The sequence below is a fragment of the Ambystoma mexicanum genome, chromosome 3p, assembly GCF_040938575.1.
Source record: "Ambystoma mexicanum isolate Mex_15411 chromosome 3p, UKY_AmexF1_1, whole genome shotgun sequence".
Lineage (NCBI taxonomy): Eukaryota > Metazoa > Chordata > Amphibia > Caudata > Ambystomatidae > Ambystoma > Ambystoma mexicanum.
The window spans coordinates 1,131,006,049-1,131,019,222 of NC_090925.1; the positions used below are offsets into that span (position 1 = coordinate 1,131,006,049).

A 13,174-nucleotide genomic window follows, 5' to 3' on the forward strand; every position below is an offset into this window, starting at 1 on the left:
CGGGGTCTGTCCGGCTTGTGACTGTAGCACTTGTCTAGCAAGATTGTCTGTTCTCTCCTTGGAAATAATTAGTTCCCTTCTTAGAGCATTCGTTTCCTGACGAGCTGCATGCACTTCTGCCCTTAGTTCCCCAAGTAACCGGGCTAGGGGGTCAGTATCCGAGGTTTCCATAGCGCCTGGGCGAGAGTTTTGCGGTAGGCTTTGCGTTCTGTAACGCTCACCTGATTCTCGCAGAGGCGCCGGTCTTGACTGGGCGACTACCGTATCTTCAAAGGTGATGTGTAGCACCCGGTTGGCTCTTTGGGCTGGACCTCTGTGCACTGTATGCCTGACGTGTAGAGTAAGATGTCTGCAGATAGAAAATATGGGGTTAATGAACTGGGGTTATTGGGGTGTCCCTATCTCTTTCCTCTTCTCCTCTCCTGTAGACCCCCAAAGGTTAACGCTCTCACCTTAGGTAAGTGAATGCCGAGCTCTCCATCTGCCTCGGGGCAGGGTGCTGTAACCAGTTTCTTCACTGGATAGGTAGCGCAGGCCTCTTGACTTCAGAGGACTGCTGTCCGTCGTTTACTGCACGAACGGTAAGTTTCGAGTCATTCAAATGTCTTTAAAGTCTTTAGTAATGATGTCTCTTGTTTTGCAGGGTTCCGGCGATGGCGGATGACGGGCTGAAGTGAGTTGAAGATGGAGCCCGTGTGATGAATAGAAGCGCCTGGAAGCACATAAGTAAGCGCTTGTTGCCTGCTTCACTATGCGCTCTAACTGTCTTTTTATTTTGCAGGTACGAGTTCGGAGCGGCTGCAGGGTGCCGCAATACCCACTGGATTAGATGTGGAAAGGAGTAATGGCACGTGAGTATTAAAGTTCCCCAATGTCTTTAAACGCACCTTGTTTTGTCTTTCAGATGCGGGATGCAGCGCCGAAGGCCTCCGGAGCGTACGAAGAGTAGGTAAGCCTTTGCCTTTCAGATGCCGGAATGCTAACCTGTTCTTTCTTGTCTTTATAGGTGTTGCTGAAGACTGGATTCAGGATGGTAAGCCTTTGCCTTTCAGATGCCGGAATGCTAACCTGTTCTTTCTTGTCTTTATAGGTGTTGCTGAAGACTGGATTCAGGATGGTAAGCCTTTTTCCTTAGGCCCAGGACCGGATGCAGAAGACACGATGAGCGTTCTGCTGCAGAGGTTGCAGAATAACGCAAAGCAAGATTCATCCACCGGGTGTGGTTTAAATAGCCTCCTGTAGTGCTTAGGTGTCTCCTTCCACAGCCACGCCTAAGTAAGAAAAGAGTTCCTGGTAAGAAAAGAGTTCCTGCCTTCCAGAACAGTTCCAGTGTTCTGAATCTAGGGAGTGGCTCCAGCCCCACCCAACAGGAAAAGTAGTTCCAAACAGAAGAGGATCAGAGGCTCAACTGGCAGGCAAGTAAGCAGCATGGTCTGCTGAAGGTAAGTCCACCCAAGCATTATGAGCCCGGCGCTTCCAGCGCTGGGACTGGGCATATTTATGAGCCTGATGCCACTGGCGCCAGGACTGGGTCCAAAAGGTCCCAATTGGGACTGGTTGGCACTCGGAACCTGGGTTATGGATCTGCTTCCAAGGGAGTTGGGAAAACCCTGACCTTTTGGAAGCAGAGATCATGACACCCTTCCCCCCGCCCTTTGAGGCCTCGGAAGAGGCCATACTGAATAAAATAGCAACCTTGAAAGCTTCTAGCGCTCCTGGCCCGAATGGGCTAGCGAATATAGTTAGTAAGAACCACCCGGCTTTTTGGGCTTCTCTTCTGTCAATACTCTTTAAAAAGGTATTAGCTCAGGGGATGATTCCCCGTTCATGGCAAACGGCGATATTGGTGCCGGTGTTCAAGAAGGGATGCCGTATGGATCCAAATAATTATAGGCTTCTTTCCATGCTGGATACCACGGGAAAACTCTTTGCGGCTTTATTGCTCAAGGAATTACAGAATTGGGCTGAACAGACTAACATTCTTAGTAAGTTCCAATGTGGATTCCGGCGTGGTTTCTCTACCACGCACAATTTGTGGGTGATGGACACACTACGAACTCGGGCACTTAGCAAGGGACAGCCCCCGCTATATGCCCTTTACATTGACTTTAAGGCCGCATTCGATACTATACCTAGAGCCAGGCTGTGGACAAAGCTGGAAGTTATGGGTTGCCCGCCTAGCCTACTGTACTACTTAAGACAGCTGCACTATAACACCATGGTGTGCCTCCGATTAAATCAAGAGGGATCCTTGACTAGACAAGTGAGACAAGATAGGGGGGTAAAACAGGGATGTGTAACTGCTCCACTGGTTTACAATCTGTATGTATACGATATCCCAATAGTGTTGGCCGAAGTGAATAACTGCCCACCTAAAGTAGGGGATACAACTTGTGGCATATGCGGACGATTTGGTCATTTTCGACAACACTATTGCTGGTATTAGGCGCTCAGCGGTAGCACTATGGGAATACGCAAAGATCAATGGGTTAGCTGTTAACCTTGATAAGACCAAAGTGATTAGATTCACGAAGAAAAAAGTCTCTCGTGTTGAGTTATGGGTGCAGTGTGATAATATACTTTATTCCCCTTCCTATCGGTACTTAGGAGTTGAAATTGAACCCTGGGGTGATTACTCTCTATGTAGACAAAATAGGAGAACTAGGGCGCAGCAAGTTACAGCTTTAATTGCGTCATTTACCAGGAGGCAGGCTGGTTTCACACTATGGGGGACGAGACACCTGTATATACAGGTGTTTGCGCCTATGATTACGTATGGCCTGGAAGCACTAACCTCTTCTGATCTAGCCTGGCTGCAAGTGGTTGAGGGAAAATTTTGGCGACGCATACTGGGGTTACCCCCTAGTGTTCCTATGGCCCTTATAAGGCTGGAGTTGGGTCTACCCTCACTTAAAGCAATGGTACTGAAAAAGAGGGTGGGCTTTTATCTCAAGATGAAGAATAGTTCTTTTAACCCTATGCTGGCTACCATGCATAAAGAAGTAAGTAAAAAAGATACTACCTCTCTTCTCCAGAAAAGTATGATCCAATTTCTGAGAGATATTGGCTGGACTGACAGAGGGACAACCATTTCCCAGGAGGTCATGACAGCACTGGGGAAAAAGGTAGATCTCTGGGATTGGTTAGAGAACTTTTCCCATCTAGGGAGTTTAAAGTCATGTGCCTTTGTAAAGTATCGACTTTACAACTTTATGAAACCTCAGGCATATCTGTACCTATGCCCTTCCACAAGGCTAAGACGGTTTATTATTCTTTTCCGTCTGGAGCAACTACCGACCTTGTGTAATGTGGGACCTAGGGAAAAGACCGCAACTGTAGAACGAATATGTCGTATATGTAACCTACCTGAAAGCCTGGAGACAGCCAAGCATCTATTAACTGAATGCATCACAATGAGACCCACAATTGTTAAATATCTAGGAGAATTTGCCCATAATCTGGAATCTATACCGGAAAATCAATTGTTTGGTTATACTGTACTAATACAGTAAACATGCATCTTTTTATTGCATTATATAATGTATGGCTCCAGATTGAAAAGGCGATGGGCATCAGGATTTAAATAAATGATTGAAATGATGTTTTATTATGAAGTTTTTTAGGAAGCTTTTGGATATTGTAAAAGTTATATGTATTTAGATATACTTGATTTTTCCTTTTCCCTTTATACTTACACAACTGTATAAATTGCATATTTTAAATTTTCCTTTTTTGATTATGTATAAGTAATATGTGTAAAGTTTGAATTTTTCAACCTATATCACATTAAAGTATTATTATTATTATCATTCAGAATTATACATTTTTAACATTTGAACATCTTTCCAGGTTGTGCTGTTGGATGGGTTGTGTATTTTAGAATGCTTCAATTGTGCCAACAATGTATGTTTTGTAGTTTCTTGTGATGTCATTGTTATGCGAATTGTTATTTTTGAAACTTGAAAAATCCTACATCTTTTTGGTTACAGAATGTTGGCAACTATGCTAAAATGCATTGTTTTCCCTGTAATCTCCATTAAATAAACGGATCTGTATAAAAAGTTATTAGCCTCAGTTAAAATAGCAGGAAAAGGAAGTCCCAAAATGCTCCCCTGCAATCCGGCCCATATGAATATGGGGTTGCCATGGATGGAAAGGTAAAGGGTGAAATCAGCAGAGAAGTCAAACTAGTTGACTGTTTAGGGGGTTGGAGGTACTTCTGCAGTGAATACAGCACGAGGTAACTTGAAAATGACACGTGGTGTTCTCAGTAGAACACATCCATCATGTCTTTATTGATAGTAGGGCAGTATTTGAGCTGAAAACGTGATACTTATGCCGCGTACTGGTTTTTATTTTTAAAAAGTAGAAATGCATTTCCCTCCATGCTTGGGGCATTAAAGTCTGCAGGAGAAAAATGAACGTGCCACCTCACTGCACAAAATGGGTCATGGGTGATCCCCCCCCGGACCCCTCCGTCCCCCTGAGGCTGGGCCATCCCTTCACTTTCAGGACAAAAGGTTATGCCATGCAAGGGGGCAGGATGTAGATACAAATGGGGGGGGGGTAAATACCTCAGATTTTGAGTTTGTATTTCACCCCATAGTCATGAGATGTATAGCACGTGTGGTATTTCCACACTACTGCATGTCTGAATTGTCTCCAAACCATCAGCAATATACTTGCACAATCAGCCGTGGGCACGCTTTATTTGTGCCGTGAAGTGAAAACGTGCCTCCTTGGCGCAATATAAATTTTTTAGGTCAGCATAAGCCAGATGCAAGCACTGTACAAACAGCAGCATAAGCAAAAGGATGGAGCGCGTGGGCAATACAGTCATTTGTCTAAATGACCTCATCTGGCACCGTTACAGAATTAGCAAAACGAGAAAACACAACTCAGCACGTATCAGATTATGGATTTTAACCATTTTAGTGCATTACGTATGGTTAAAAGATGGCCATATATGTCGAATGTGTGTTTAGAAAGCACACTGCCTTTGTCGCGAACTACCATTCTGAAAATAGTAGCTTTCATTATTTTGCTTATGCTCTGCAAACACACAACACTAATGGAAACTTTAAGCATCCATGCATGCAGTCACAGGAGGGGGAACGGAGGAGTGTGTGTGTGAGGGCGTGTGTGGGGGGCGAGGGGGGAGAGGGTCAGCCGAAGCTGCCCATTGCAAAGATTGAATGCGTTTGTGCAGCTGAGCGGGTGCACCCAAATAATTGATTGCTTCTGCTGCCTCTCGCCTCCCCCAAACCAAAGAACAAAAAAAGACAAATCAATACCTCGCGAGTTACCACGGTCCCCATTGCAACTTTCATCTTAAGATCCGTGACATTTAGATGGGTAGGCAGATAGATGGGAAACGCAGAATTCTATCGAAACGGTGCGTTGCCGGAACCATCAGAGCTGTAAGCAGTTGCCTCTGACACTCCATTAGGGGGGGAAGCGCACACGCCACGTTTGCCCTTGAATTGGGGCCAATGAGAAAAATAAAATGGGACAGTGAGTCGGAATCATTCATTATAACAATTCACTGATCCCATTGCCGATAACACAAGCCCAAAGTCACTTATACTAAGCGCACATGACAACACTGTCCAGACAGGGAAACCTACATGTAGCCCAACAGGTCCAGGAACATCGACCAAATATAGCTGAACTGCCTCTGGCTGTGAAAAGAAAGATCGCTCAATGGGCCCAGCTTTGAAAGTGAAAGACATGTGAAATGGTACAGTACTCCTGATTGGGAGAACATGAGTTAAACACGCCAATTTTGGATTACATCCGCTTAATGGAACAAGAAGTAACATTTAGTGTCGGCCGATTATGGCAAAGCATTCCTAGTCATGCCAACCACAAAGCCTGCTTTCTGACACCCCTCTACACTGTCTCTCTTCTCTGTAGCAATGGTACTGGCGATATTTGGGTGGCTGTACCACCAAAATGTGCAAAACCAATCATCCCGATCAAGGGCACTTATGGTCTGTTAATATCAGGAGCAGGGCCTCGAAGAACTAATGACCTTACCCCTCCAACTCCTGGGTATGCATCATTTGGACCTAGGACAAAGTCCCCACAATGCCCTTGAAGAGTGGCTTTTTAGGATCAAGGGTTCCCTGTTCTATTTGGAACAATGTGTCGTTCTTTTATGGTGTCCCTCAAACAAATTTTCCCAAAATATCTGTGGGCCCATGTTGCTGGACACTGTAAGCCACTGTTCTTCAAACTGTGGGGCTTGCCCCCCAAGGAGGGCCCAAACATTTTCCAGGGGGGGCCCAGACTCTTTGAAAACGCATTAAGATGACTGTTTTTAATATAAAAAAGGATTACGGTGACTGTTTTTAATAGAAATTATCAGCATTGCAAAATCTTACAAAGAGCCTGTGGCTCCCCTGGACATCCTTTGGGCCCATTACGGGGGATTTTTATTTGTATTTCATTATTTGTATTTTAATGAATTTATATAGCGCTTTAATCCAAAGTGCTTGTTGACCCTTAATCGTATAGACCCCCTAACACGCCTCGCCCCCTCACAACACCTCTGGTGCCACTACTTCTTTTTGCACACTTTGACCACTGAAACCCCTTAAGTGCCAAGGGCGAGGTATCTCGTCCTTGGGATTACCTTCCTGTTGCCATGGACGAGATACGGATTGAGGGGTGACCCCGAGGTGGGGGAGGGTAGAAACAATATGTTTTTGTGCATTTGGGGGGGTGGGGAGTGGGGTTCTTGGCATGAAAATGTTTAAATACCTGTGCTGTAAGCCTTCAGTGGAAGCATGGTTAAATATAGAGTCTGTTTTTGGCATGAGAATGACCATTTTATACTGATAACTATTGCTCACCCTTCCAAATCTAAATATACCCCAGCCCCGTTTCACCCTAGTGTTTTTAGTCCATTGTGCTGCCAAGTATATCCCTGCCATTGTTGAGTGCGTTTATGCTGTTCGATCACTATCTTGGCCTGGGTCCTCGCTATTTATCTCTCCAACAAAGGTTCCCGCTCTACTCTGAAGAGGGAAGGTGATTAAGAAAGGCCAAGCCTGTTGCAGCATTTCACAGCCTCCTGTGGAAGAGGAGCTCGTGCAGGAATGACCTTGAAACTGCTATAACCTATTCGTGCAGACTTTATTTTGAAAATGTCTGCAACAAGATGTCCTTGTGTTGAGGCAAGCCGTCACTGTTATTCCATGAAAATACTTTGTTTTGTTCTTGGAGTTTTCCAGTGGATAGTGTTTCTGAACGGCACACACCCACACAGCAGCAAAGCTTTCTTGCCTTTTCTCTCTCCTCCTTCTCTTTCAGATCCTCCAGAAATCCCTGCGACCATGCAAAAATATTCAGCTGTGCGCCGTCGTAATCTTATTAACATAACAGTACATATTTACTGTTTTAACTCCTCCGCAATTATTCAGCAGAACAGACCCAGCCAAGCAAGCTACTCCAAATGTTGTAAGAAAAGATGCAAGATGGTGTGAGCCTCACAAGAAGTGCGAGATCTCCAGTTAAAGTGATTATTGGGAGAAGAACCCTCAGAATCCAAAACGTCCAGAAGTGTTATTTCTGGCTGCTACTTTTTTTTCCAGGAGAACCAAATGCCACTCATGCCAGCAATCGGCTCGAAAGGCTAACAAACTGCCAGCCAAATGAGTGCAATTTAAGGGGTTAAAAAGTAGAGGCGCATTGCTCCCAACCGCCCCCCGCCCACCTCGACCACTGGTCTTAATGCAACAAACAGCAAGCTGAGACATCGAGCCTCGCACCGCACCGCACTGCTGAACGAGTCAGCATTTTTAAAGACATCACTTGCACTACAGTGCAACACTGAGCCGATGCACAGACAAGACAAAAACCTTACCGAATCCCACTTCTGTCATAGTCACAATTGACCCATAGAGCCTTCTATATAGAAAACACCACTGCAGCGCTCGACTGCCATCAACTCAGTCGAGCGCCTGCTGGAAGTCACTGCTTCAGAAACAGAGTCCAGTTGAGCCGACTTGAGGATGTCAAAACCGGGCTCGAACTCGAGCAAGGAACAAAAAGACCAGCCTGACACACTCGAGCCACCAGAAAATAGATATCCTATCCATTAAGCCTGATCCCCATGCCTTAAGTTGGGCCATATAGACTATGTCTTCCTGGTGCAAAATAATAATTAAGAAATGTTTTCAAATAATGGCCTGCTCTTTGACATTCCACCTGTAGTGCAACTCCAAAGATCCAGTCTTCTCATTTTAAATGATAAGGTCCTGTGCTTTTCCGTTGCAGAGTGGTTGGTTAGAGTTTTAGTGTATTCTGTGTACTTAGTTAAGAGTGCGATTTTTGTATAGATTTGTTTTGACATTCCTTTTACTTTAGTTTGTTTTAGTGTTTTAATACTTCATGCGCTGTTATGGATGGGATTAATCTCCTGCTGCCCTACATCATTGGAGACAAGAGGCAGCACTCAGATACTTTGAGGTGGAGGCTTACTATCATTTTTTTCAGTTCGACTTCTATGACTGAAACAACCCTGAGCTTAGGTCTGGCACAAGTTTAGGCATAGGACATAAACACAACTTTTCTACGTCTTCTGGGCAGTGTACAATGTCATCACAGGAAGTGTCAAGGGGTATGGAGAAACACCAACTGCCTATATCGGATACCTGAGATGGTGAACTTTTCTTTACCAGGAGCTAATACATTTTGCACAGGACCCTGTTTAACATTCACAGGAATCGTGTTCACTCTTCTTGCCTCCTCAGTCACCCTATGCAACTAGGTCATTTACGATTTATATAGATCAGGGAAAACAGATTTTCTTCATTTCTCCCATCTGTGTCTACATGTTAAGGTGCATGATGTGTTGGTTCTTTTTTTTTAACATGGGGATGATCTAATCTGCAAACACATCCCTAACTTTCACCCTCACTAAATGAAATCTGGTTGATTCTTAAGGGAGAAAAGGAGTATGCAAGGTGACTCGTACCTTGTGAGGATGCCCCATGTAGATAGCTGGGTAATGGGGTAAAATGCTATTGTGGTCACAGAAGTCTGGAAAGGCAGCTGGGGGCACACACAGTCTCTTCCTCAACCCCAGCCTTCGGACTTGGCCAAATCACTCATAGCACAATCCGATCTTTCTTAGAAGCGCAGACTCAAAAATCCATATGCAATAAGTGTAGTTTTCGAATTAGAATAGCAGGCTCAAGTCCGACAGAGAGCAGTGTGACGAATCGCAGGAATTCCTTGCTCAGCAAGGGGGAGCCCCCACTCGAGGCTAGGGAGGTGAACCTGCTCCGCAGGTGGAACTCCATAGAGGACATTGTAAAATAACACCTTTTAAACCTTTCTGAGGATAGGATCTGTGAAGAGAAGGTCAATGTTTGATATGGAACACCTCCTTTTAAACTCCCATTCCAAGAGATGAAAAAGGGGGCATTTGGAGGAGAAGAGAAGCGGCCAGAGAAAGAGAAAAAGGAACAAATCTTTGCGCAGGGGAAGCTCCACGGCTACGTTAATCAGAAAGGCAGAGGTGCCTGGGGAAATGAAGGAAGATCCCACAGAGTTTCAAAAAGGGAGAGACACTAACTTAAGAGAGACGCTGAGGCAAGACACACAGCGCCCTGCAGACACAAGAGACTGAGAGGGGTCATGCTTGCTACCGTCTGTAACTGGAAAGCCAGAAGAACCATAGCTGGACGTCCCGAAACAAAGAGATACAGAAAGAAGCAGAGAACGACAGTGTGAATACAGGGAGACCTTGGTAGACCAGACGTCCAAGTAGCAATGCCAAAACCCTCCTGACATGGAATGGTCAGGTCAGGCTAATACCTTGTTAGGCAGAAACCTGTGCAGTTCCCTTAGGGACCACTGCAAAAGATTTAAGACTACAGGTGTTGGCAGTAAACCCACTTGGTAGCAGTCTGCACCACCCAGATTTACCTGGTAGCTGTGGCTGAGCAGTCAGACCTCCCTCAAGAAGAGTTAGGCAGTATGCAAAGTATACACAATAGGCACTCAGATACAATAATACAAGCAAACACTGACCAGAGCTTTGGTATCAAAGTATATAATTATTTATTTAAAAACACACAGTTGAAACACTCCAGCACTCTTATTGTAAAATATTCCAAACACAGTTACTATTGTAATATATACACCCCTTTTTCCTTATCAGATAAATCACAGTAAAACACCACTTATTTTTATACAGAGGTGAGTGCTTAACTAGATTGCACTCTAATAAGTTTGTGAGAAAGGGAGGGAAAAAGACAGAATATGGAAAGGTACACCACACTAAGATTCAGGAACACTGTTAGCAAGGCAGAAGAGCAAAAGTCAGTGGTGAGCCAAAGTCCAAAGGCTGGGCCCACTCTTAGGGAGAGCAGAGCACAAATGCGCCCAAGATCACACAGTTACACCAGGCTTAGAAAGTCTTGCAGAGGGTTCAAAAAGAGTTTAGTGAGGCTTAAGAAAGTTTAGCCAGGGTGTCCCAGACTGACCCAGGTTCGAAAGCCGGGGGCTAAATCTACCCCGTACAGTCTGTAGCAAGGGAAGCCAGGCGGGACACGGTACCTTAAATGGGAAGGATCCTCCAGCGGTGGCAGTTGTTCCTGGTAGTGGGTGCAAGTTGTGTCGTCGTCCAGGGGAAGAGAAGGTCTCGACTTGGAGGAAAGATGAAGGTCGTTGCACTAGCAGGGCAGAAAACAGCCGCAGAGTTTTCCGGTTAAAGGTGGTACCTTTGTTTCGCGGTCGTGGTAAAACGTGGTATCCCGGTTGCCGGGGTGTTTGGCACAGGCAAGGCGGCCACGAGGTACGTCGGGAAAGCGAAAAGACGGTGAAACTGGTTATCCCCACCAGTCGACTCTCCGGCGGGAGATCTCCTCTGTCGTTGGGAAAAGTGGTGAGGCAGTCCAGCAGAGCTCCACCGGTAGTGGTGTTGTGGCAGGTCAGCTCAGCTTTTCCCTCGTCGGATTCTTAGGTCCTGTGGCGACTTCTGAAGTTCCAGTCCCCAAAGCCCTGCTTTTATGCAGTAAACCCCCATTCACGCAGCCTAGCTGTCACTCAAACATGCTAAGTGGTGAGCCGGCCGGCTCACCACTTGGGCCAATCAGGATGGAGTGTGACTTGAGTTGCCTAGGCAACTCAGTCCAGGGTGCCTAAATTTCCCTCCACCCCTCCTAAGTACCCCAGACAGAGTGGCACCACTTTTGAGTGCTTCTGTGGAGAAGCCCGCCTAAAAGTGGAACAAAGGGCTCGACTTGGGTTGGAGTCACAGAAGAGAACACAAACGCCATTTTAGAATCAAGTTTTGGCAAAAAATACCAACCGGAGAATTAATATTAATTAAATGAACCGGCGGTATGTTCAAGGCTACTGTAAATAATTAAATAAAGGTAGTAGCCTAAAACAATGGGAAATCCCATAGGAAAATATTCGCGGTTGAATATAAAAAGTAGTATCCACTGCCACCAGCCAAAACTCGATCAAGGGGGACGGAGACGTGCCCCCTCGACTAACAGACCCCAGGGCAATTGAATTGCCCCAGCCAGTACGTCCACAATATGATGGTTTGTACTGGTTCTGTTCAGAATTTAAGACTAGTAAAGTCAATGGTGACTTTACATGCCCTGGGAGACAGTAGTCAGTCCCAGGGTATGGAGTCTATACTGGGGGGTCACTATGACAACCCTGTGTTACTGCACGGAGGGTGCTGTGTAACACACATCACAAAAACACATGAATCCCTATGGAGTAAAAGACCCCATAGCCCATTAAACACAACTAGATTCAAAGAAACACACTCGAATCATGTCCAAGAGTGAGGGTGAAAGAGTCTCACTCTTGGCAGGAGAAAAAAATAAACCCCAAAAATCCAGCAAAGCTGCTGGGGGACTCACTAGGTTAGGAAATTCAGCCTAAACAGAGAATTCTCCCTAACACTCGCCTCCCCCCAGACTAAGGGACAGGAGGATTTAATCCACTCCTGGATGAACCTCATACCTCTAGTCGATGACATACATCCTAGAGAGTCCATCAGCATTTTGATGGTGACACCCTGACCTGTGCTCAATGGTGAAATCAAACCCTTGCAGGCAGATTGACCATCTCAATAGTTTTGGATTTTCCCCCTTCATTTGCATTAACCATCTCAAGGGTTGGTGGTCAGTCTGAATGACAAAAGTAGAACCATACAAGTATGGCCTAAACTTCTTCAGTGCCCACACAATAGCAAAGCATTCTCTTTCTATTGTTGCCCACCTTGTCTCAGGATCCTTCAGCTTACGGCTGATGAAGCAAATGGGGTGCTCCCTACCCTTCTCATCCAGTTGGCTTAGAACTGCACCTATACCTACATTGGAAGCATCAGTTTGTACAATGAAAGTTTGGTGGTAGTCAGGAGCTCTCAATACTGGAGCTTGGCAAAGAGCGTTCTTCGGTCTTTCAAAGGCCTGATTGCACTCCTCATGCCAATTGACCTTTTTAGGGAATTTTGGAGAGGAGATTACATTCAGTGGAGAAGCTATGGTCCCATAGTTCTCAATGAAATTCCTGTAGTACCCAGTGCGGCCTAGGAAGGCTCTCACTTGGGTTTGAGTAGTAGGTGTTGTCCAATTTTGCACAGCTTCAATCTTGCTGAGCAAAGGCCTTATTTCTCCACCTCCTACCTCATGCCCAAGGTAGACCACCTTACTTTGACCTATCTGGCATTTACTTGCCTTGATAGTCAAATTGGCCTGTCCAAGAGCCTGCAAAACATGTCCTAGGTGGTTCACATGATCCTCCCAGGAGTGGCTGAAGACTGCAATGTCATCCAAGTATGCCATGCAGAAGTCCTCCATCCCAGCTAGAACTTGGTTCACCATCCTTTGGAATGTAGCAGGTGCATTTTTTAATCCAAAAGGCATGACCCTCAACTGGTACAAGCCAACTGGGTTGGAAAATGCAGTTTTCTCCTTGGCATGGTCTGTCAAGGCTATTTGCCAATAGCCTGACGTAAGGTCAAATGTGCTAGGTACTTGGCTGCACCAGTTTATCCACCAACTCATCTGTCCTTGGTAAAGGGTGGGCATCAGTCTTGGTGACTGCATTAAGAGCTCTATAGTCCACACAGAATCTCAAGTCTTTGGACCCTGCCTTTGGTACTAACACAACTGGGCTAGACCATGGACTAGTA

At 45.5% G+C, this 13,174-nt stretch overlaps 1 protein-coding gene across 2 annotated transcripts in view; it reads left to right on the plus strand.

Moving 5' to 3' along the window:
* Positions 1-13,174, plus strand: part of LOC138581301 (organic cation/carnitine transporter 2-like) — a 747,170-nt gene that overhangs the window by 605,476 nt on the left and 128,520 nt on the right. The window lies entirely within an intron of this gene.